The sequence below is a fragment of the Neolamprologus brichardi genome, chromosome 9 (assembly GCF_056152115.1).
Source record: "Neolamprologus brichardi isolate AB-2024 chromosome 9, ASM5615211v1, whole genome shotgun sequence".
NCBI lineage: Eukaryota > Metazoa > Chordata > Actinopteri > Cichliformes > Cichlidae > Neolamprologus > Neolamprologus brichardi.
The window spans coordinates 37,037,704-37,043,183 of record NC_142112.1 but is presented as its reverse complement, the minus strand read 5'-3'; the positions used below and the strand labels follow the sequence as shown (position 1 = coordinate 37,043,183).

The window sequence follows — 5,480 nt, the reverse complement described above, 5'->3', positions numbered from 1 at the left end:
TTTTTTGTCAGGTTGTTTGTGTTGTTTGTGTTTGTGTTCAACAGTCAGGGTTTTAATAGTTTCACAATTTTCATTAGTTTTTATTTTTATTTAGTTTTGACTTCAGATTTTCAATTTTATATCAGTTTTAATTAGTTTTTACCAATTGTTTGCTAGTTTAGTTTAGTTTTTATTTTTTTGAAAATCCTTAGTTTCAGTTTAGTTTTGATTAGTTTCAGTTATAGTTTTAGTTGTGTTTGCAATAATTAAGTGTAACAAAATCCCAGTTTCATCATATCAGTCATTCTGCTTATCCTTGGGCATGTTGCTATTCCACCTACCATACCCTGCACCCTGGACTGGTCGCCTGTCTGTCGCAGGGCTAACACGCAGAGACGGACAACTCACATTCCCACCTATGGGTTCTTTAAATAAATAAATAAAGGCAGATGAACAACCATTGATACCAGGCAACTATAAAATGTATATCTTGGCCCCAATGAGACTATTAACTCTCGCAGCACCGGGTGTTCGTAATTTTGGTTCAAGTGAATTGATAAACTTTTTGAAGGTAATTGACTCACACAGTTGTGTAGATATCCCCATCCTGTTGTCTCGGGATGCATCACGCTGCCTTGCCTGGGGTTAGCTTTTGTTTTCTGGGGATGAGGGTTGAGTGTGCTCCCTTACCTTCTCAAGCTAAGCTAGGTTAGCCTTCTTGTGTGAGCTTTTCAAGTGCACTTTAAGGTTTGTGGGATTTTTTTCCCTTTAGAAATGTCCCTCATAATTTGTCTGTTTCCACTACAAGACACTTGCTTTATCCAAAACACAGTCATATTCAAAGTAATCCCAAATTGGACTCTGGCGCTTTCTTCCGACTTTTCCTGACATGATTCTGCGCGTGGACGGAGCAGCGACACAGACGACTCGACTAACGTACTGCCACCTGCTGGCATAATGAGACACAGCAAGAAAAAAACCTGGAAACTAAACTTCATTTTCACCCTTGACTATTGTATGACACGCACACATCAATGAAAACTAAACACATTTTTGCTATAAATTCAGTTAATTTTAGTTAGTTTTGTGAACACTCATTATAGTTTTAGTTAGTTTTCCTTTTTTTGTTTTTGTTTTTATTTTTATTTCCGTTAACGAAAATGTTTTTTCACTTCTAGTTTTCGTTATTTTGTTAACGACAATAACCTTGTCAACAGTTAAACCGAAATTTGAAATGTTAAATAAAGAAATAGTTTAATGACAAAAAGTTTGATCCATGATGTCATTTCCTGTATATCAAACCAAAAACTGATGTGACAAATGTTCTCAGTGACACAGATGGAGGTTTATCAGAGGAGACTTGGCTGTTCTGACACTGAACAGGGTTCCTGCAGCTTACTGAAAATTCTGACCTGAAATTTATTTAAAAAAAAAAAAAAAAAAAAAAAAAAAGATCTTTAAAATCTTTTATATTTTAACAAAGTTACTGTAGGTACTAAAAATTCTGACTTTTGTTTGAGATATAAAAAAAGATAAATTTTGGAAAATGATCTTTTAACGTTGTGGTTTGATTTGCTCAGTTTATCAGAGTTTCCTTTGTTGGCACTGCCTCTCTTCAGAAGTTGTTGGTCTATATTGACATTTTTCAGCTGGACGTCCATGATGTGAATCTTATTTCACCACATCCCAAAGGTGCTCTATTGGACTGAGACTCAGGTAGGCTGTGGTCTGTAAATGATGTCAGTTGGTACTAAGGGACCCAAATTGTGCCAACCAAACATCTCCACGCTATTACACCAGCAGCAGGATGGATCCATGCTTTATGTTGTTTAAGACAAATTCTGCCCCTACAATCTGAAAGTTGCAGAGATTGAGACCCATCAGTCCAGTCAACATTTTTCAATCTTTTCTTGTCCACTTTTGTTGATCTCGAATGTAAAGTAACCCACCCATCACGTTAATCACACTCTAGAACTTGTTTTAACATATGACATAGAAACTGAACATTTAACAGTGTTTCCTGTAAACCCTCTCTGGTCTGATCTTTTGCTAATAACGTTTAAATTTACAATAATAGAATGAAGCCAGATAACACACATATAAAGACCTGGGTGACCTCTAACTTTCTGCTGCTGATTATACTTGGCCCTACAATACCTAGAAATATGGTATCTAACCAGATACTGTCCTGCATCCTGTCAGAGTGACACTCAAAAACTACTCCATGCATTTATTATTTCTAGACTGGACTACTGTAATTTGCTATTATCAGGATGTCCTAAAAACTCCCAGAGAAGCCTGCAGGTAATCCAAAATGCTGCAGCAAGAGTACTGACAGGGCTTACTTGTTGTTTAAAAGTAGAGTGAGAGGCAGAGCCTTGAGTTTTCAGGTCCCTCTTCTGTGGAACCAGCTTCCAGTTGGGATTGGTGAGGCAGACACTATCTCTACTTTTAAGATTAGGCTTCAAACTTTCCCTTTTACTAAAATATATAGTTAGGGCTGGATCAGGTGACCCTGAATTCTCCCTTATTTATGCTGCAATGGGTGTAGGCTGCTGGGGGATTCCCATGATGTATTGAGTATTTCTTCCTCAGTCAGCTTTCTCACTCACTATGTGTTAATAGAGCTCTCTGCATTGAATCATACTTGTTATTAATCTCTGTCTGTCTTCCACAGCATGTCTCTCCTGTTTTCCTTCTCTCACCCCAACCGCCTGTGGCGGATGGCCGCCCCTCCCTGAGCCTGGTTCTGCTGGAGGTTTCTTCCTATTAAAAGGGAGTTTTTCCTTCCCACTGTCACCAAAGGGATTGTTGGGTTTTGTATGTATTATTGCAGGGCAGGGGGTCCACTACGTCCATGATCCAATCTGGAGCCACTAACCCTAAGGGTACATCTTTCACCATCTTACAAAGCTGGGATTGCAGCCATTCCCCAACTCTCTGTGAATGGTACTCATGGAATTTGATCAGTGGCTGTTGATCAATGGTCATGATTTGCATATTAATGATGAAGAAACTTATCTTACAGCTCATTGTTCATTCAGTGGGCTGTTTATCTGGACGTGGCTGTTGAAAACGCCACGTCCAGATAAACAGAATCAATTATTTTGGTACAAACAATTCACCACAAAAAGACTCAATATTCAGAAATGCTTTAAACTGTGCAGTAAATATGTATGACAAACTCAAAACAATGTAATTTAAAACATACTGCAAAACAGTGCTGGCTCTGATTTCAGTGGGAGAAATTTTCATGGGCATGTGCAGCTAGAATTTTACTTTGGAGGAAATGGGGTCAATGCAATTCTTAAGCACGTGTGCAAATGTCCGATGGATGGATGGAACTTTATTAATCCCTCGGGTTGGTTCCTCCGGGAAATTCAGTTTCCAGTAGCACAGCACCGACAGAAGTTGCATGTTACAGATACGATAAGGGAAATGAGAGTAAGTATATAAGCACACAGCCCCACTCCACTGACGACTTGCTGTTGGCCAACACCCTCAACGACTTTTACTGCCGGTTTGATGAGCCATCAAGCAGCCTTGACATCTCCACCTTCCCCAACAATAGAGACACTTTAGTCCATCATCCCCCCCCACTCCCACCAGCACAGAGCCACAGGAGCCCCCTCCTCACTCCACAGCTATGAGGATTTCACACCACCATCTTCCACTACAACCCTTCATATTCATGAAGCAGATGTGAGGAAGCAGTTTAACCCTTTAGACCTACCACAGAACCAAGTCTGCCTGAGCTTATCTTTATATTTTTACATGTTGTACTTCCATTTTTGGGAGCATTTCAAGTTGCTATACATCAATACAACCATTATATCCCAAATTTTAATCATATGTATGCATTAAGTCAACAGTAACTACATGAATTGCAAAAGTGGTATTTTTACACACATTTCTAGTTAAAGACATTTCAGAGGTTCATCCCTCAAAATTGTAAATGTAAAAAAGTTGCATAAAACAGTTTCCAACCAGACGAAATTCATTTTGAGTGTCTTCATAGTTTTATTTTTAAGATACACCAATTTGTTTATACTGCAGCCACCAACTTTGTAATTCTCATTTACATGACTTATTTAAACATTCTCCTCTTGAATGCAAATTTCTTAAAAAGATCTTTTATTCTTTTAAGAGTAAATAAATGTGAAACCTGTCCATCCTAAAAGAGTACAACAATGTGTAGTTTATGATGTTCCAAAGGTTTCAGCATCTTTTTGAATTTGTCACATCTGGAAAGGTATGAGTGAGCTTTCGTAACGTACTGTGAGTGATGCTCGTCAGCACACAAACCCAGAGTTTCTCTACAGGAACACAGACAGAGTTATTCCCTGTACTGTAAGGACACATTCAGCATTGTGCAGTAAATCCAGATCATCCCAGTTAAATGATTACATGGATGTGATTGTGATTGTCAGAGCAGCACTGATCAGTGTCAGGTTATAATGTCCACAGTGTACACAAACACTAAGTTTGAGTGTGTGCAGTGAGAATTCAGTCAAAGCATTTAACTGGGGTGTGAAAAAATAAGCTGAACTCTACAGCTTGTGTGGTGCCCTGTGGCTTTAGGTGCTGACAAGCTTTCCTTCTGTTCTCCAGCATTTTCATTTACAGCCGTAAAATATCTCCACATGTTGCTCCTGTATCTCTCTCTCTCTTCAGTCCAAATGTGTTTTCCGTGTGTAGCCGAGTCACGTGACGGCACAGTATCAAATCCCAGCAGGGCAGAAGAAGGGGGCGGAGCAAAGTGAGTCTGCTGCATAAGAAGAGGTGTTCGCACAGACAGAGCTGCTTCTTCATCCGCAGCGAGTAAAATAGTGAACCCAGAGAAGAGAAACAAACAAAGTATCGATCATAAACCACTACCAACGTTTGGATCGATATCTGCATCGATCTGCCCACCCTTGTCTCCTGGATCGTAGCTGAGATCAGCGTGAACCACGTGGGTCTCTGCTCCCTGATCTGTTTCCTGTGTTTGGAAAGAGTTCCAGCTTCATCACGGAGTTTCTCTCGGTTTGTGGGCTCATCTAAAGGTAAGCACCGAGCTAACTTTATTGTGAGTTCAGTTCATGTTGAGTTTAGCTCCTGAATGAGGTCTTCTGCTGCTCTCCTCGGTGTCTGTTCACAGTTTATTGTGAACACGTTGAGAGAAGAGTGAGAGAGTGTTTGGAGAAAAACACCAACTAATCATTAGCTCAGCATGCTGAGAGAAGTTGGAGCAGAAAAGTCTTTTCATTGTCCCTGCAGCTGTTTTTCTGCATGCACCAAACCTCTACAACCTCATTTCTATTTGAAGTGATAACAGGAAATGGATGAGAGCGATCTGCTGCAGTATCAGGGTCACAATAAACTTTATTGTCCAGCAGCTGTGGATGAACACATGAGAGGAAGTGAACTTTTTTTTTTTAATTGGCAAAAGAAAAACACCAACTAATCATTAGCTCAGTATGCTGGCAGAAAGTTGGAGCAGAAAAGTCTTTTCACTGATA

At 39.6% G+C, this 5,480-nt stretch overlaps 1 protein-coding gene across 2 annotated transcripts in view; it reads left to right on the top strand.

The window, feature by feature from the left end:
* The first annotated feature begins 4,745 nt into the window (after positions 1–4,745).
* The window catches only part of LOC148101610 (uncharacterized), an 11,208-nt gene continuing 10,473 nt past the window's right edge, over positions 4,746–5,480 (top strand). For both annotated transcript variants that reach the window (XM_087846509.1, XM_087846508.1), the window contains exon 1: positions 4,746–5,024. The gene's annotated coding sequence lies outside the window, so the exon portion shown is untranslated. The remainder of the gene's footprint in view (positions 5,025–5,480) is intronic.